This window comes from Saccopteryx leptura, chromosome 3 (genome assembly GCF_036850995.1).
Source record: "Saccopteryx leptura isolate mSacLep1 chromosome 3, mSacLep1_pri_phased_curated, whole genome shotgun sequence".
Lineage (NCBI taxonomy): Eukaryota > Metazoa > Chordata > Mammalia > Chiroptera > Emballonuridae > Saccopteryx > Saccopteryx leptura.
The window spans coordinates 250,028,557-250,049,327 of record NC_089505.1 but is presented as its reverse complement, the minus strand read 5'-3'; the positions used below and the strand labels follow the sequence as shown (position 1 = coordinate 250,049,327).

Genomic DNA, 20,771 nt, shown 5'->3' with positions numbered 1-20,771 from the left:
ATATACGAGATTTTTGAAAGGGTTCAGAACATGTCGCCCTACTCTGGTCTATTGATTATTTTGAGGCACTTGAGAAACGGCAGGTGCAAGAAAGACTCTCTGATCTCCCCCTTCTACCAAAAAGCAGGTCATAAAATGTCCCATGAGAAAGTGACTTCCCTGCACCAGGCACTGAAGAAGACTCTTGTCACCAGAGGCTGGGAGTCAATGCCAAAATGAACCTGTACTAAAAAACTGCTTAAAAAAAAACAAAACCATAGCTTCCGTTAGATCCCCACATAGATGTCCTAGTCAGGGTCCTCAATTTACTGCCCCAGCCAAACCCCTTTGTCTGGCCACATCTCCATAATTCATATTTCACTGCTAAGCTGTTAGGCCTGATAGCTTCTCTGGGTCTTTCTTCATTTTCCTTCAAATCCTGTGAACACATAAAAATATTAAATAAACTTGTATACTTTATTCCTGTTAATCCTATTGCCAGTTTAATTCTTTGTCCAGCCATGGAACTTAAGAGAGTAGAAGGAAGCTTTTCCCCCTATTATCACATTCTCATTTCAGTGACTAAAACAAAGTTGGGCTCAGAATGCACTCAGGCAATAGGCTTAAAGAATCCCGTTAACTCAGAAAAACAACAAAAGCCAAACCTCCCCAAGCAGTATAAGACATATGAACACAAAGTTGCAGGGCTCTGTCTGGTTAATAGAAAGTTTCCGTGACCCAGCCACCAGGTTCACTTCTCAGTACCTGTAACCAAGCCGAGAACAAATTTGGTTGAAGAAAATGAACTGGTGATGGGACATGCTTATGCATTGTTTATGCCTATAATCAAATGGGATTTCCTTTGACAAAAATGGAGTAGATATAGAACTCCACCATATTTTATCTGAAATTACATATGATTCAGAATCGGCTTGAATCAAAATTAGTAACTGGATAATTCCTTAATCTTTTTGTCCTTCTTGAGAGCTCTCATTTTAAAGTTCATCATGAAGGTGGCAAAGAAGATTAGCCACCAGATATTTCTGCAACCTCTGACTTCTCATGGATCTCTACGGCTTTAGCTAATTTCTCACAAGGTCAACGATCTTTAACATGAGTGATAGAACTTCACAGTGACACAGAGTGCTGCCTCATTCTGGTAATTCACAGTCTTAAAAAAAAAAAAGAAAAGCATATTCCAGCCACAAACATATAATATTGCTTTAAATTGAAATAATAAATTTCAAGATAAGTAGTAGTTAAAAGGAAATAATAAGCCCCTCTAAAGCCGAATATTGTGCTAACATCCCCAAATACATAAGGTATGTGGGTGTGTATGTGTGGAATGGTGGAGTTAGGGCAGTAGAGCTATCATGAATTAAACAGTGATTTCACAAGGTAAGGTCATTACTTAAAAATCAGAATTTGAGCCTCAAAAGTCATGTAATTAACTTTTCAAAAGATCTTCATATCCAACACTCATCTAATTACAAACACCTTTTTATACAGGGAGAGGTAATGCTGGTGTTCCACATGAAGATATGGATGGCAGGATGAGGCTGAACAGACTAGAGACATAGTTTAGAGCCTCTGTCACCATAAGTCAGCAATAGGTCAGGGAGAGGTTTGCACAATCAGACACGAGCCTTAGTTTATAATCCAGGAGAGTGTATTGAAGTGAGAGGCAGGCAAGTAGCTGGTTTACCAAGAGACCACAAAAATACTGCCAGGGAGAAAACCTAAGGCTAATAATGAAGCTGAATGAGAAACCAAAAAACCAGACAGATGTCAGAGTTGGGAACACCTTCTGTTTGTTTTTCTAGATGTTTAATGAACAAAGGGTTCCGTGATCAAAATGTTTGGGTGTGTGCTGGGTTAAATAGGTTTTTGTTTTGTCATTTGACCACAACATTTTTGCTCTTTTAGTATACTAATGTTGCCATGAATCTCCAAGAGGCTTATGTAGGATACAGTGTCTCCGAATTCATTGACAAGGAACTGTTCATTCATTAAAGCATCCATTGAGCCATGTGGTCCCCAACCTTTATTGGGCCACGGACTGGTTTAATGTCAGAAAATATTTTCATGAACCGGCCTTTAGGGTGGGATGAATAAATGTATCACGTGACCAAGACAAGCGTCAAGAGTGAGTCTTAGACCAGTGGTCCCCAACCCTCAGGCCGCGGACCAGTACCAGTCCGTGGGCTATTTGGTACTGGTCCGCAGAGAAATAAATAACTTACATTATTTCCGTTTTATTTATATTTAAGTCTGAAAGATGTTTTATTTTTTAAAAATGACCAGATTCCCTCTGTTACATCTAAGACTCACTCTTGATGCTTGTCTCGGTCACGTGACACATTTATCCATCCCACCCTAAAGGCCGGTTCATGAAAATATTTTCTGACATTAAACCGGTCCATGGCCCAAAAAAGATTGGGAACCACTGTCTTAGATGGATGTAACAGAGGGAATCTGGTCATTTTTTAAAAATAAAACATCGTTCAGACTTAAATATAAATAAAACAGAAATAATGTAAGTTATTTATTCTTTCTCTGCGGACTGGTACCAAATGGCCCATGGACCAGTACCAGTCCGGGGCCCGGGGGTTGGGGACCACTGGTCTACAGAACAGCTTGTGGAAATTCCAAATCTGGTCAAAATGTCTGATTTCAAAGGTAAAAACATCGAGTCCCAAGAAATTAAGAGATTTGGCTGGTGTGACATGGCTATGTAGACACAGAGTTAGGACTAGAACCACGTGGAGTGTGTGGTTCCTCTCAACGTACTGTGCTGCCTCCCTTTTCCTCTCCTCCTTACTGAGAGCCCCCTTTAGACATCAATGAACTAAAGAATATAACTACACTTTCCCTAATTAACAGCAGCTAAAAACAAACCCCAAGGCACCTCTGCTAACCTTCCCGACAGGAGCCCCATGACTCTCTCTGTTCTGGCCCTTCCCTTCACCCACGTTCGAGTAAACAACTACGATTTCAATTATAGCAGGGACATTTTTTTTATTCCGAGAAAGCTACAGAGAAGCTCTTCAGTGATTAATAGCTGATTAACTTCTCCTGCCAAATATCTGCAAGCTCCATTAATTAGACAAAATGCTAAGCTGCAAACTCCAAGGCTTATTGAATTTTTTTCCCGGTAGGACTCACTACCTGTCACACAGGAACCCACGCTATGCCTGGGGCTCAGAGATGGTCCTCCTTAAAGAAGTCACAATGGAAGCAGGAGAGCACTGGGCTCTGAGTCCTGAGTTCTGCATTCTAGATCCTTCTCTCTCTGGGATCCCTGAATGTTGCCAGAAAGGCTGTTTACCTGTTTTGGCAGTTTCCTATGTTAAAAGGGGGAGTGGGATAAAAACAGGGGGCAATGGAAATGACCCACTATAGTCTAAACTCAAACACGCCTAACTCAAAAGCCATTAATGGCTCCTATCATCACTGAGCATGGTTCAAACTCCCTGGCCTGGTATTTAGGGTCCTCTACAACCTGCTTCTACAGTTTCCTCTACTGTCATTCCCCCACACAGAACCCTTTCTTATCCCAATGATGCCTCTTCCTCTTCTGCTTACCTGGCTCTCCCCAACCCATCTCTCCACATCTGTATCTAATAAACTACCAATCATACCTTAAGAGTCAGAGTCTACCTTCTCCTAAAACCTCATTGATCGCATGACCCAGATTCTCTCTCTTCCTTCAGAAAAATCCTATACTTCTTCTAGTCTGTACTACTTGTTAATAATCTCCTTGAAATGCACTTAACTCTGCACATGTCTTATCTTATAGACCAAATTGTAAGTTTTTGGAGACCAAGTTCACTGTCTTCAACATTTTCTACTTGACACTTTATAGGCACTCAAAAAGTGCTTTAAATTATCCAGTTACACTCACCTCCTCGTAGTCCAGGGGTCCCCAAACTATGGCCCGCGGGCCACATGTGGCCCCCTGAGGCCGTTTATCCGGCCCCCGCCGCACTTCCGGAAGGGGCACCTCTTTCATTGGTGGTCAGTGAGAGGAGCATAGTTCCCATTGAAATATTGGTCAGTTTGTTGATTAAAATTTACTTGTTCTTTTATTTTAAATATTGTATTTGTTCCTGTTTTGTTTTTTTACTTTAAAATAAGATATGTGCAGTGTGCATAGGGATTTGTTCATAGTTTTTTTTATAGTCCGACCCTCCAACAGTCTGAGGGACAGTGAACTGGCCCCCTGTGTAAAAAGTTTGGGGACCCCTGTCATAGTCTCTTGGTAATGTGCCAACATCTGAACCTGGCTCGTGAGCTCCCTCACTACTTGGCCCCTCCCTACTTCTCCTGTCAATATCCGCCCCTCTTGTCTATACCCTGTCTCCAGCCGCACCAAGTTACTGAGATGTCCTCAGAGGGCCAAGCTTCTACTTGGTCGAGGTTCCCCTCTTTCTGGAATTAATTATACTCATTCATCTACCTGGGAAGCTTAAGACTTGACACCCCACTGAGGAGCCTTCATTCCTGGTCTAGGTTAGGTCCCCCTGCTTCTGTGCCCCCGAGCCCTTGTAACTTTGTCATGGTACTTGCAACACCTCCAGTTGACGTCTCTATATCCCCCACAACCTGAATTTCTTTTCAGAGTTCCTTGAAGACAGGATCCACATTCGCTCGTGGTGGCATCTCCAGGAGAGTGCAGCGCCTGCACACAGTAGATGGTAGGCAGCCTCTGCAAAGGCTCCCAGCAAGCACCGCCTCCAGATGTTCATTCCCAGGTGCAATCTCTCCTGGTGAACGTGGACTAGACTTTGTGACTCAGTTCTACTGACTAGAATAAGTGATGGAGTGACTCTGAGACTGGGTCAGAGAAGGCAGTGTGGAAGCACTGTCTCGTGCTCCTGGATCACTCGCTCTAAGAAAAGCCAACTGCCAGGTCATGAGCAGCCTCTGGAGAGGCCCACGTAAGGAGGAACTGAAGCCTCCAGCCAACAGCCACATGAGTGAGCTTGGAAGAGGACCCTCTGGCCCCAGTCAAGCTTCAGGTGATTACGTTCCTACTAACACTTTGATCACAGCCTCGTGAGAGACCACGAGCCAGAACCAACCAGCTGACCCACGCCCAGATTCTTGACCCGCAGGAACTATAAGATAATAAATGTTTACTATTTTAAGCTGCTAAATTTGAAGATTTGTTGCTCAGCATTAGATAACTAAAACATGTCTTGGTACCTGAGTGTGGAGCTCGCCCGTAACAAAAATCTACCATAGGGGAGTGACTCCGGAACCAGGTAGTGGGCTGAAGCTGCAAAGCTGCAACAGGTGGAGGAAAAGGTTAGTAAGAACTTCAGGTGGCTGGAACACAGTTTGAAGACTTTTGTGCTTTGACGAGGGTGCTGGTGAAGAAAATGAGGGATCTTTCTTTGGAAAGTGGAGGAACCGGGATCCTCATTAAGTAGTGGTAGAAAGTTTAGCAACACTGTCATGTATGATAATGTGGAAGGTTGAACATATAACTTATGAAACGAGTGATCTAGTAAAGACGTGTTTGGCCAGAATGTTGAGGATACCTTGTGGTTGTTTGGTTTGGTTTTTGCTACTTACAGTAAAACGCAAGAGAAAAGAGCTAAGCTAAAAGAAAACCATTCAAACAAAAACTACCAAGGCTTGCTGATTTTGAATAATCCCAGGCTCTCCAAATATGAAACAACGCTCAAACTAAGAAATGGCTTCTGAGCAAAGATCAAACCAGGGTACCTAAAAAAGCCTGGTCTAAAGATAAAGACAACAGTATAGCTACAAACTCTATCGTTAAGCCCTCAGATCCTAAAAGGTGAATGCTTTGTTAAGACTAAGAGAAACAAAAATAAATAAATAAGGCCTTTCTGGCTTAAAGTACTGATGGAAGAATCTTGCCCCACTCTTTATCATAACAACACTATAGCTCCCATTGATAAAGCATCGTATTTTTTTAAAAGATTTTAAGTATTGATTTTAGAGAGAGGAAGAGAGAAGGGGTGGGGGGGAGAAGCATGAAGCATCAACTCATACTAGTTGCTTCTTGTATGTGCCCTGGCTGGGCAAGCCCAGCATCTCGAACCAGTAATCCCAACATTCCAGGTCAATGCCCTATCCACTGAGCCACCACAGGTCAGACACATCATATTTTAAAACATTTTTTCCTGCATACCCCAAATTTGATTATCACAACATGGGACTTCATAGGGCAGATATGAATCAACAATCAACCCAGAAAGACAGGCGATTTGCCCGTGGTCTCATAGCTCAGTCATAAAATAACTTAACTCCCAGTCAAGCACTCTTTGCACATCATCAAGCCACGTCATTTAGTAAATAGGCCTTTGAAAGTGTGTCTAGAATTATGGATCATTCCATAGGCTCTTATATACAGATATTTTAAGATTTTATTTTTAGAGCACATATTTCTTTTTAGCTGAAATCAATGACAGTTTTGTAACTGTCAGCTGATTTCTCAACACCCAGGTCCTAGGTCTACACGTGCTCTGAACTGTTTTCACTTTGCTTAAATCCTGAAGCAGAACACCACGTCCTGGATTCCCTCAAAGCTGAACCTGCTCACAGAAGCATCAGTGACCCACGCACATTTTGTGCAACAGTGCAAAAGAGGCAGAACATACCAGGGCCAGCGATATAAAAATCCCTGTGAACTATTTCCTTTGTTCGAGTTCCCCTTGAATTTGCTTCAAAATGTAAAAGGAGGGAAGAAGTACCTTGAGGATACAGATGTGAAAAAGAATTGGCATGAACAGTAGTGAGTACATGGGGGTTCGTTAGAGTATTCTATTTTTGAACAGGGTTCAAATTTTTATGATAAAACATAGCTTTCCCCCAGTGACACCCCCACAGTCGAGAGGGCCTTGGGGTTTCTCTCGTTTCTCCTCTTCCCTTTTCTCAGATTCTGTCCCTCAACATCCCAGAATGTGAACTCCTCCTCTCTCTGGCATTCCAGCCCTTCCCCCTCCTCCTCTTCCTCCTCCTACCCCTCCAGACTGGCCTACAAAACTAGTTGCTGAATTCAGAGCAAAACAAAGGGCCCACCCTCCTTCCAAGGCAGTTCAGTAACCATCTTTTGTCCCGTGAGCATACTTTGGGGGCTAATCCCCCACCAAAGTGGTTTATCAAAGTAATTCTCCCAACCGCCTACAGGGCTTTCCTCAAGGATACTGGTGAATAAAATTTTCTCCATCTTGTTACACTTATTATTCTGAATTCCTTTGCACTTTGTTCAAAAGAAACCAGTCATTGAAACTTGATTTTGAGAACCAAAGCTTGTATTCAACCACTGCTGAAAAGAGTGGTTAATTCTATTTGAGTTTCTCTCCATAGCACCATTCAAAACAGGTTGTGTGTATCTAAGAATAAATGGAGTCACCACACAAGAGGTTTATTATCCGAGCTAAGCTTCGGGAAGCAACTCTCACTACTTGAAGCTGCAAGGACGGGAGAAGGAGAAATACAGGCTGCAGCGAGTGAGGGAGGCGGAGGAAGAGGAAGGAGGGGTGGACAAACAGGAGGAACAGGCCAGAGTGGGCAGCATTTGGAAAGCCACTGTTATTGTCCCCATCATACAACTCTCTCTACTGTGCCGGCTCAAAAGAAGGAAAAAATTATTATTACAAATCAGACAGTCAACTTCAATCTCTTATCCTCTCTTCCCAAAGCATTTCTCCTTCTTTTTGTATCTTTATTTAGCTTGTGTTTTGATTTCTACTAGTTTTGTGGAGTTTTACAAAAATTCCACTGTCACTAATGGTTAAAAAAGATCAGCTTCCTTCTAAGGACCCTGAAGACCTAGACAGTAAGCTGGCTCCTTCTTCTGCCTGCACAGGGTCAGCGTTTGAAACAAATCAGCCTGAGCCTGATTATTTGGGGGGTTTTGTTTGTTTGTTTGTTTGTTTGTTTGCTTATCTTTGCTGCTGTTGTTGTGAAACTCACTAGTTTTCTTGCAGCTGCACCTGCTGTGCAGAAAAAAGCCTGGGAAATACAGACTAGATCCTCTGAAGGGGACCCAGGGCCAGATTCTGTCAACAATCCCCCTGCCCTGAAAGGAACTGGCCTGACAGGTCCCGTGTTGTCAAATGACAATTGTAACTCCTTGCATTTCAAGAGTCACGCACAAATGGTTCCATCTGAAGCCCTCTGGGTAATAGTAGCCTTTTGAGGTTATGATATCTCTGGATGGAATTCAATAAGAGAAATTCACTTTCAGTTGAGCCCTTGGAACCGAGCCAAGCGAGGCTAACAATACAATAAGCTTCCAAAAAAAGCAGGATTTATCCTTTCTTTTCTCCTTCCTTTTTCTCTCTGCTTCTAGCCTTGTTCACACGTTACCTCTTCCCACTTCCACACTCTCCTTCTATCTGGGAACAGCAGAGCTTTTAAAAATAAAGCCCAACACTTAAATAGGAGCAATTTGTATAGAATGACACAAGCTCCCACATGCGCAGTCTTGAGAATTCACCCTTTCCTCACTGACCTCCTACTTGTACCAGGAAAACGGCAGGGAGCCACTGCAAAGGGGACCCCAGGGGTTATCGCAACCACCAGTTTTCCATTACTTGTTCAGAGAAGGAGTTTGACGTTTTTCTATTTTTTCCTTTTAAACTGAAAGCAGGGGAAATACAATGCCTTCCCAAACACCAAGGCCTAATAGTTGGGTTTTTCTTCTCTCTCTCTCTCTCTCTCTCTCTCTCTCTCTCTGCTTGGTTTATTCTTCATTTTGCCAAGATTTTTCTCTAAATAATTATTATTTCTTGGCCTGGAAAAGGTTGTAATTCTCTTTGTCTTTTGCATTTGATCATCCAAGTGGATTAATGTGGGTGTTAAATGGGTGGAAAAAAGTCGTTTTCTTTGTCAAATTCTCTTAATCATCCTTTTGATTTCACACTCCCCACCCACACGCATGCCTCCCTCTCCTACAGAAGTGTGTGTGTGTGTGTGTGTGTGTGTGCCTTCTCATACACTGTTACCATTTTAGAGCACACTCATGTGAGAGCCCAGAATGAGTTGATGTGCAAAAGAGCACACCACACAAGTGCACTGCTTTGTGTCAATCCACTCCAAGTGTGTGGGGGCGGGAGGGGATGGTCTATGCTTTTCTTTTGGTCCATCACTAGCCGCAGCTTAAAATTTGTTTTTCTGAACATCTTTCTGGTTCTAATGTCATCCGCTCAAGGGGCTGACTTTGGGTCTTACTTGTATTTCTCTTAAATAAAGCATAAAGGAGACAGCCGTTAAATCACATTTACACCGATACAAGTTGAAGGTCAGCCACCCAAGTCCAAAGCTCATGGTCTCCTGTCCTCTTGTGAGGACAAACCAATATTATCTTCTAACCTCTGGTGCAGCACTTTTGACCACACTCTCTTAGGAAGGTCCCACCCCCTCCACCATCCATGGACTCTCCACCCCCGACCCCAAGTGGCCCACATCGTTTCCTACAGAGCCATGCAATGGTGAAATCAGCATTAAGATTTAGAAACATGAAAGCTATCATGTGTGGGAGAATGGGGAAGCCCTCTACTAACTTAGTAAAAGACACTGTGAAGGGCTTGGTGCACCCTTTCAGTAGGACATGTTCTGGAAAGAAGGCTGCCTGGGAGGCAAGCCGCTGGGCAGAGAAACTCAGATATCAGGCCAACTAGTATGAAGATAGTTAACAGAACTAAAGATTTGGTTAGTGTCTGGAAGTTTCAGTCATTGAAATCAAGTGCCCTTGAAATCTCACCTATGATTTATTCCCTGGCAACCCAAACAGTTCCATGGTGTTCCCAGAGTCATCAAGTCTTTTTCCTCATCCCACAAGAATTCTTAGCCCACTAATAGTGATAAACTCTTAGAGAAAGATGCTAGCTGGCATTGAGTCACTAATATCCTCCGACAATGACCCTGTCCATGAAGCTTCAAAATGATAACATGCCAAGCACAAATGGAGGAGTCACTGTGTGTCAGCGTCAAAATCTGATACTCACCATTACTATGTGGTGAGCCAACCACCAAGATGACTGATCGCATTGATCTGTTATCAGTCTAGGCAAACATGAAAAATTGATTTTACCTCAAGTACCAATTCTTATTGATTGGTATGGCTATTTCTGAAGCTGTTCTGGAAAAAAATCTTGAAGCCACATCCACATTTAGCAGAAAAAGAATGAGGATCAACTATGTCTTCCATGGGTGAGAGTTAACATTGATGCCGCCTATTAGCTATTTCTGCCAAGAGGATTGCAAAGGCTAGAAGAGAAGACTTCATAGCAACTGTTTCAAATTCTGCCAAGTAGAAAAGCCCTACGTATTTCCAGAACAGAAAGTGTTTTAACTACTTAAAATTTGTTCTCTCTAATAGCTACCACTGATTATCTACAGTGTGCCAGACACTATACTATGATCAATATTTACATTATTTCATTCAATCTTTTTTTTCATTCAGTATTTAAAATAACACTGTCAAGTAGGTGTTATCCCCATTTTGAAGCTGACAAGATATAAATTCAGAAAGGTTAACTATGTGACTTGACCAGGGTCTCCTAGACAATAAGTGTTGGAGCAAAGTTTTGAATAGAGATTTGCTATGAAGTACAAAGCCAAGGATCCCACCATAAATCCTGCTGCCTCTTTGGGATTAGAAGACACGAAAGAAGAGTCAGGGAGCAGGAATCCTTGGCATTTTTGCTGCCAAGCCTAACGGCAAAGTCTTCAAAACGCCCCTCATCTTTTTTTGGCCCCTGACAGTTCCAGCTAATTGTCTGCTATTAGACGTTGAGATTTTTAATTACAGTAATATGCAGCTAAGCTGAAATTTCAGCTAATTATAGTTGAAATGGAGGACTAGAGTAAGTTTCAAAGGTCATCTAGTAGTTTTCTTTGGGCATATGTCTACTTTTTAATGTTGAATCAGTAAAACATGTATTTGGTTTAAAAAATCAAATCTTATTTGAAATGATTTACATTGAAAATCTATGAGCTGCCTGACTGTGGTGGTGCAATGGATAAAGTGTCGACCTGGAAATGCTGAGGTCGCCAGTTCGAAACCCTGGGCTTGCCTGGTCAAGGCACGTATGAGAGTTGATGCTTCCTGCTCCTCCCCCTTCTCTCTCTCTGTTTCTCTCTCTCTCTCTCCCTCTCTCTCTCCTTTCTAAAATGAATAAATAAAATAAAAATAAAATTTTTAAAAAAGGAAAAAAAAAAAAAGAAAATCTATGAGCTGCCTGTACCACCCAGTCCTGTTTCCCAGAGGCCAGCACTTTTAATCACTTTATTTATAAAGTGGTTACTTTCGATCTCTGTATAATAGAGGTATAGCTCTGTTTCTTGATTTATTATCTCTAGACTTTATATTCTGACTTCTGTTATGATAGATGACAACATAACTTACCTATACTACCTCTACCTACCTTCCCCTCCCCTTCCGTATCTTCATTTTTAGTTCTTCTACTCAACATCTGCAACTTCCAGTGGCACATTAAAGCCTCATTTCTTGTTCCATTCACTATGCACAACCATTTCCTTCTTCCTCTCTTCCATTCCCTAACCTCTATCAGCTATCCCTGTAATGTTTACTTTATCAAGGCAAATAATATTTAGAGTCCTTTGAGATCATAGTTAACTCCTCCATGAATTGTACGAGTAAATTCTAAAACCAGAAAACAAATAAAATTCTCTCCTATTTTATGGATGCAATATTTTCTCAAGTTCCTACGAGGAGCTTATTTTTTTAAGTGTTTCTCTTTCCCTTGTATTATTTCCATTTCCTCCAGGCTCATTTCTGGCCATTTCTTTTGGCCCTTCTCTTTCATGTTACTGACTTTGTTCAAATGTTATAATAATCCTCAGATGTCTTTTCATATTTAAGAAGGAAGCAGTAGAACAGCTGACTAGGAGCTCTGTGAACAAAGGTTTTGCTTATCAACTGACAAGTTTTGCTTCAAGTGAATTGGTGGGAAACCAGCCATAATGATGTGAGACCTCTATGTCAGAAAGAGGAGAGCCTTACACTGCAGGAGTAACCTCACACTAATCCTCCCAAAGAACATGTTCAATCTCTTTAGAAAAGATTCAGCTTGAGGACAAAGGCTGTTTCAGGTCACACACACAAAAAATGGAGTAGAGTCAATAGTTCCAAAGATCTTCAACTTGCCTTCTGTTTTCAATGCAGCTTCCTACTGCCACCCTCTGCCACGCCTGCTCTCTCCAAAGACAGAGCCTTCTTATCATTCTTTAGGCAATGGATGTCCTCCTTTAGTTAAAGCCCAAATGCACATTCTTTTATTAACCAGTTGTTTCTCCATATGTTTTCTTCCTTCCAGATATTTGTTGAACAATATGAACCATTGCCACCCCTATAGTATATACCTAGTCCTTTTATTTTTTATGTTTATTGTTTCTTTAAAAATTATTTACTATGCCTGACCAGGAGGTGGCGCAGTGGATAGAGCATCGGACTGGGATGCAGATGACCCAGGTTCGAGACCTCGAGGTTGCCAGCTTGAGCGTGGGCTCATTTGGTTTGAGCAAGCTCACCAGCTTGGACCCAAGGTCACTGGCTTGAGCAAGGGGTTTCTCGGTCTGCTGTAGCCCCATGGTCAAGGCACATATGAGAAAGCAATCAATGAACAACTAAAGTGCCACAACGAAAAAAAAAATTATTTACTATAGCTTTAATGCTTTCTTAGAGAGAAAGGGGGGGGGGGGGTGTGCGCACGTGCGCGCGCGCACGCACACGTGCTCTTCTTCCAATTTGAAACAAAGTCTATGCAATGGTTTTCAAACAGTCTTCCACAAAGCCAAAGTTGTGGGAAGAAGGGTTATAGAAAGAGCAAGACAGGACCAAAATAAATGAAGTGGGTGAGTCTTTCCCACTTCAACTAGAGTTCTCTGCTTTTATCATTGTGCTTCTGCAAGTTGTACCTGATTAGATCTTTCTACAAGAAAGAAAGAATAATTCAAGATAAAATATAATCAAGTACTAAAATAAGTGGTCCAAAAAGAAAACTTTCAAGCATAGGCTAGAATAGTCAAAGAAGGGTACTTAGGAAGGTAGAATAGCAAAGGTATGTTGGCACCAGATCCTACAGGACCTTTTAAGTTTACAGGACCTTGTGTTAACAAGTCTGGGCTTTATCTTAAATATGAAGGAACAATTAGATGTCTTAAAACAAGGAAGTAAAAGAAATTTGTGTGTGATTTTAAAAGGTCGCTGTGACTTCAAAGCATAGATGTGATCATCAGCAAGTGGCCAGGGACTCTTCATAATGTCCTTCACTTGATCCTTACCACACCCTACAGAGGCAGGACAGGCAGGCATTTTTGCTATTCTTAATACACAGGTGAGGAAACTGAGGCTCAGAAAGATCATAGCATTTGTTTGAAGTTACATCAGTAGTAAATGCCAGAGTAAAAGGCATGAATCTGACTTTCTTAACTTCTTTTGGTAAAGGAACCATTGTGAAAGAGTGGCATTTGCCCAAAACTGACCAGTCAGTGTCACAGCCCAAGCTGAGGGACGATGCCACCCTCCAGGGCTCGTTTCCCCACACTCAGAAGCTCCTACTGATAACTCCCCAACTCTTTAGAGCAGGGGTCCCCAAACTTTTTACACAGGGGGCCAGTTCACTGTCCCTCAGACCGTTGGAGGGCCAGACTATAAAAAAAAACTATGAACAAATCCCTATGCACACTGCACATATCTTATTTTAAAGTAAGAAAAACAAAACAGGAACAAATACAATATTTAAAATAAAGAACAAGTAAATTTAAATCAACAAACTGACCAGTATTTCAATGGGAACTATGCTCCTCTCACTGACCACCAATGAAAGAGGTGCCCCTTCCAGAAGTGCGGCGGGGGCCGGATAAATGGCCTCAGGGGGCCGCATGTGGCCCGTAGTTTGGGGACCCCTGCTTTAGAGCCTTGTATCCCATTCTTACCAGGTAATCTAGAATTCTGAAGGATAAAATGCAGAAGGAAGACAATAGTGTGAATTCATCATCTACTATGTACCCTTCCTTCTCTTCTAAAATCCCTCTATGAACACAACTCTGGGTTGAACAGTGTTCCCTCTAAAATTATGTCCACCTGGAACTTCAGAAAGTAACCTTCCTTGGAAATAAGGTGTTTGCAGATTTAATTAGTTAAGATGGAGGTCAGACTGAAGCAGGCTGGGTCCTAAATCTATTGACTGGTATTTTTATAAGAAGGTCATGTGAACACATAGAAACACAGGGAAAAGTCCAAATGATGATTAAAACAGAGATTAGAGTGATGCATCTTCAACTCAAGGAATGTCGAGGATGCTGGGAGCCGCCAGAAACTAGGACTAGGCAAGGAAGGGTTTCCATACAGGTTTTGGAGGGAGCGTGGCCCTGCCAACACCTTGATTTCAGAGCTCAAGACTCCAGAACTGTGAGGAAATACATTTCTGTTGTATTAAGCACCCAATTTGTGGTCATTTGTTATAGCTATCCTAGGAAATAAATACAACTAGTAAATTCTAACCCAAGGAGGGGAAAAAAATAAGTAATAAGTTACATTTTAAATTATCACAATGCAAAAATATATAAAATATAGAAAAGATTTAACATAAAAATTAAAAACTAACTCCTTGTTTTGGTGCAATTACAGATGTTTTCTGTGGTTCTAAGTTTATAAAATAAGGACAATATCAGCTGAAAATATGGGCTTTGAGAAAGAAGGAACACTGCAGAGCTAATATTCAGGAAAAATGCTCCTTGCTCCCCCCAGGACATGCTTGGATATTGGGGTCCCAAGCCTCAGCGTGCTGCTCCACACTGTGGAAGCCACCATTTCTAACACAGGACACACTAGACAATTGGCACTTGACTAGTTTCACTTCACTTCATCCTCAGACATCTTTGATTGGCAAATACTGAGCTCTTCATTGTTATCTGTTGACTATCATACTAACCCTGAGAGGCACATACTGGCCTGCTTCAAGAAGCCATGTGCTGTCACGGGAAGCTTTGAGGTAGATGATTTTGAAAGTCCCTTTCAATGTCTACATGTACGAATTCTTCACCTCTCTCTCGGATAAACCAGCATGCAGCCAACTTTAAGAAAGGGCTTTCCTAATCAATGAAATACTCCCTGGTGCCTGAGCTCCAGCTTAAGCCCAGGAGTAAACACACTTTAGGGCAAAACAAACCGCTTCTTTGTTCTGGCTTTTTGCTCATGGCAAGCTGAATGAACAAAAGTCTGAAGGTGATTCATATTTGGCTTTGGTACAGAGACATTAGGCATATATGCACGTACACACATCCTTCTCTCCCATACACTCATACCCTTGCCACGTGCCTGTTACCAAGGCCCTACTGGCTCAGACATGGCTCAACTGGTATCTAGTGGGTGAGGGAGGGTAGAAGGAAAGCAAGAGGAAACCTATTCACAGTTAACCACGAAGCTGGTAGATTTCCAGTATTAAGCCCTCAGGACTATACTGCATTCAACTGCCCAAAATGGGATCCTCAAAGTATCTGTCATCAATGACCCAAAAATAAAGCAAGATTATAGATTAAATAAAGATTTAAAAATTACTTCTTATAATCTAAAATAAGGAAGAGATATCTTACTGAACTGAGAATCAGGAGATGGAAGCTGAAATCTACCCTACTGCCAATTGCTAACCACATGACCTTCAATAACTCACAGCCTCAACTGGCAAAATATTAAGTAACCCAAGGGGTAATGCCACAATTCCTTATGCAACAGGCAAATTCCTCCACCATCTTTCCTTGGTTCCCTGGACTCCCCAGTGCTCTCATACTTCCCATACTGCTGCCCACACATGCCAGCATTTGCATACTCTGCCTCTGCACAGGCTGCTCCCTCCCTTCCCAGACCAACCCCTGAGTGGTCAAACGCAACCCTCCATCCAAGACCAAATCCACAGGATTCTACAAAACTTGGATCCTTCCAGATCCTTTCAGTTCAAAATAATCTCATTCTTTGGCTCCTATAGCACTCTACCTGTGATGAAATTTTACTCTACTTCTTATTTTAGTTATCTGGGAGATATTTGTTAACAATCCCTCCTCAGCTTCCAGAAGGCATGTTCAGCACCTGATTCATCTTTGAATCCCCTGTCACTCCTAGCACATGCTCCTATGGCTACGGAAGTTGCCCAAAGACATAGAGCTCATTAGTCATTATTCTTATCACTGTGATTCTTCCTTCATTTTCATTGGGGGCCAGAGTCCCAGGGAACTAATAAAATTGATTTATGCAAATAGCTCCATGTCATATGACAAAGAAAATTTTATGCTACAAACTGTGGGATGCATTAATGATTATGTTTTGAAAAAAACAAACAAACAAGGAAACCCCATTATTGCTTGGTTGAGCCTCATTCTGAAGAGTAGATATGGTGCATGTGACTGCTGTCAACAAAGGACCAAGCAGGTGTACCAGCGCTGAGGGCTGGATTCTGTGCATACTCCTCAGAAAGACATCTGCGGGTTGCTTTGGAAGCTGTTTGTGGTGGGAAAGAGGAAATGTTTGCTCAGCAGCCATTTAAAACAAAAACACCCCCCCACCCCGCAGTACACCCCTTACCCATGCTGCTTGGAGGATCAGAACATTTCTTGAAGAATAATGGTTCTGTTTGCCCTTGGAGTCATGACCTGCTTCTTCTAATTAAGATAAACATTAGACTTCAATATAACATGAAGAAATGAGGAAAGTGAAAAGGTTTTGAAAAATGAAGCACTTTTGTAAATTACCTAATCCTGTTTGTTTTGTTTCCCAGGTGTTACCGGCAGCTCCGACCAGAAGCCTAACACAGCAAACGCCATCGATTTGTCCTCTAATGACAGACCAAAATTATTTTCAAGGCTATCTTTGTGATTAAAAGCTCAAGAAGCAGCCATATATTACCTGGCAGAGCCATCTATTTACAAATGTCATAAATAGTCATAAACATTATACATGTCCATAAATAAATCTCCCAGAGTTCACCCTTCTCCAGCAATTGGACAAAGCCGGCTAGGCGGCCAGATGGCCCCGCTCTGCTGACCCTCATCTGCTTGGTGAACGAGATCTTCCACTCCCGCTGGAAGAGTCCAGCTACTCTTTCCGGGCTGCCTGAGAAAAATCGACTCAGTGTGCAATTCCATCCTAATGCTTGCACATTAAATGCTGGTAATCAAACACCATTAATCACCCCCACAGGGCCTAATATTGATTTGCATCTTGGGATTTGTAGTATTTAAGAGCTCTGCTCTGACATCAGACAGTAGAATTGGATGGCCTCCTGGCTTCACCATTCACCAGCCAAGCCACTTAAATAAAGTTACTAAAATTGTCACAGCCTCGGTTTCCATATGTGTAAATAGAAATGACAATTGTGCCTCCTCCATAGGATTAAGTTAAGGAGTAAATTAGATAAGGTAAATAAATCACCACAGTGATGGACAGATAAAAACCAATTAGAAGAAAACCAGATAGAAGGTGACGGAAGACAATTCGACTTTGGGTGATGGGTATGCAACATAATCAAATGTCAAAATAACCTGGAGGTGTTTTCTCTGAACATATGTACCCTGATTTATCAATGTCACCCCATTAAGATTAATTTAAAAAGTGGGGAAAAATTAGAAAAAAAATATGCTCATTGCTATTATTCCTCAAATGTGTTTCTGGCTCAGAATGGAGTTTGATCTGCTTTGCTGTTTCATGTAGCTTAGAAAACAAGTGAGAACAGAGAAGGACACACACATACATGGAGATGTTCCTGGTAACATCTGGCTGGGAGCACCTATATAACTATCATATTTCAGAACATACGCAGCATTCACTCCAACAGCAGAACCTAAGACAAAGGCTTGAGTACCAGTTGTTTATTTGGGGATGTTATTTCAGGAGGAACAAGCGGGAAGCAAAAGGAAAAAAATAGAGAAGAGGAAAGAGCCAACATAAGAATAAATTACTGAGTTGATCACCACTATGAGACTAGCTGCTGGATCTCATGGGACCAAATAGGATACCCATGTTGTCCATCAGGGAAGAAGAGAGAAAGCATTGCTTCATCAGCAACTGTTGCCCATTGGTCCAAGACTGTCCTGTGGAGCATAACCTCCTGCACGATTTTGGGTTGCACATGCACGGGAGCCAAGCAATTCCTGAAGGAACCCCATACCGCAGCAACAAAGAAGATGCACAAGGAGGAGCGTAACACAGGTCTAACTAACACTTGCACCCATGATGCTGGTGGAAATCTGTGCTGAAGTCAGCACAGCAGTGACTGGAATAAGGGACAAAGATAAAAGGATGTTGTTAAGTTATGAACCGCCCTAATCAACCTGAACAGGTCAAAATATGCTTAAAGGAAGACATCTAAGAGATGACCATTTTCTGAAACACATACCATCTCCAAACTTATCTAAATCCATGCCATTGGATGACTGGAACTTCATTATTTCTCAGCATCTGGCTCAAAATATCCACCTGAAAGTTTTCTTCTGAAGTTAACATCCTGGCCTCACCTACTCCACTCTTTTTTATCCCTCTATTTCAAAATCAGAGAATCTCTAAGTTGGCAATCCCAACTACCTCCATCAGAAACATTCCTCTCCATAATGGCCATGACAAGAGGTACCTAATTTATGCTGGGACACTCCCAGCAAAGGGAATTTCAGTTCCTTAAGAAGCATATGTTCTCTCTTCCCATAGCTCCATTAGAAAAACAATTCAATTTTTGGTTAAACATGGCAGATCACACACACACACACATTAATCAGTACTCTTCCCACCAAACACCTCCAGTCTCTTTTACTATACGACAGAGAGTGGGAGAGTTAACATAGTTCTAGAACAAGATTGTAAATGTATCTTGTTCATTGCAAGTGAATACCAACTATTTCTGATCCTCTCCTCTGAGAAGAATGGCAGAGAATATATTTGCCAAATCAATAAACTCATGCCATATAACCAAGATTGTGTTAATCTGCTCCAGCAATAATACCACAGTAGCTGTTGGGGCTACAACGGTGTTGAATTTGCAGTAGTTGGCTATGATTATCCAGAATTTGTCTGGATTTTATCTGGGTCAGTGTGATGAATAAAATGAGAATATGACAAGGACCATTCTGCATCTTTAGGTCTTGATACAGAATGGTCCCTAATTTCTACCATTTCTCCCTCCACTAAGGCAATGTTTTAATTTACTATCTTGGCTAGGGGTATGGTGGGGGTTGGTTTCAGAGATTTCCATTCAACCTTGCCCATATGGTTGTTCCTATCCCATAGACCAAAGGTCCATTCAGAGGTTGTGATAACCATCAAGCACATCTCTTCCAATTATACATTCAGGAAATTGGGTCTATCAGTTGGGTCCCAAAGGACCTACTGTGAGATGGACCTGGGCTGGAAATGTCTTTCCTTCCTCATCAGGTCCAGCATGTCTCCAGCCTGGTTATATTGTGACTTGGGCCAAGTAGACCACATAGAAAAGGTTCTGGAGAGAAGTTTTTTTGTGTGTGGAAGAGCCCTATGTACACTCTTCAAACAAGAGGGAGGCAGTCCCAGTCCTTAACAGGGTGAAGTGGCCCACTTCTCTGGTATAAAAAGTTTTAGAAGATTCTAGGGACTGAAGATTTTGGAGTTCACCTAGATGTTTTCATTCTATATGACAAGAGTTTTTTCAACTTTGATCCAGCCATCAACACTGGTTGGGGATTAAAAGTTTGGAGTGCAGCCCTAGCCTATTGGCTCAGTGGATAGAGTGTCAGCCCAGCATGCAGATGTCCTTGGTTCGATCCCCATTCAGGGCACCCATGAGAAGCAACCATCTACTTCACTTTTCTTCCCTCTCTCCCTTTTCTCCCTCTTCTCCTCCCACAGCCAGTGGCTCAATTAGTTCAAGCATTGGCCCCAGGTACTGAGGATAGTTCTGTTGGTCTAAGCATCAGCCCCAAATGAGGGTTGCTGGGTGGATTTCAGTCAGGGCACATGCGGGAGTCTGTCTCACTATCTCCTCTCCTCTCACTTAAAAAAAAATTGTTTTGGCCCTGGCCAGTGGGCTCAGCGGTGGAGCGTCGGCCTGGAGTGCGGGGGACCTGGGTTCGATTCCCGGCCAGGGCACATAGGAGAAGCGGCCATTTGCTTCTCCACCCCCCCCTTCCTCTCTGTCTCTCTTTTCCCCTCCCGCAGCCAAGGCTCCATTGGAGCAAAGATGGCCCGGGCGCTGGGGATGGCTCTTTGGCCTCTGCCCCAGGCGCTAGAGTGGCTCTGGTCGCGGCAGAGCGACGCCCTGGAGGGCCAGAGCATCGCCCCCTGGTGGGCAGAACATCACCCCTGGTGGGCGTGCCAGGTGGATCCCGGTCGGGCGCATGCGGGAGTCTGTCTGACTGTCTCTCCCTGTTTCCAGCTTCAGAAAAATACAAAAAAAAAAAAATTTTGTTTTGGAGGGAAATTATTCTTATAGTGAAGTTCAAACCCTGGTCCTCAGTTTTCTGTATTACCTAGGATGAACAACCTATCTCAGTTGGTCCTGGGCTGTCTCTGTTTTACACTAAATGTCCCACATATTGGATGTGCTCTCAGTCCCTAGCAAACTAACAGAGTTGGTCACCCTAAAGCTGCCTCCCTTCACACCCCCTGAAGAAGATGAAAGCCTATTTATATGCTACCAAGAAGGCTCTATGGATTTCATACTTGGCTTTTAATTTTTGATTAATCACTTGCTTCTTATCTTTTTCAGAGCATCAATTATGTTTAGCAATAGTCACACAATTTTACCTTCTTATATTTAATATTCCCCAGT

At 42.3% G+C, this 20,771-nt stretch overlaps 1 pseudogene; it reads left to right on the top strand.

Annotated features, from left to right (window-relative positions):
* Positions 1 to 2,552: 2,552 nt before the first annotated feature.
* LOC136398484 (small kinetochore-associated protein-like) overlaps positions 2,553 to 20,771 on the top strand; it is a 29,773-nt pseudogene continuing 11,554 nt past the window's right edge.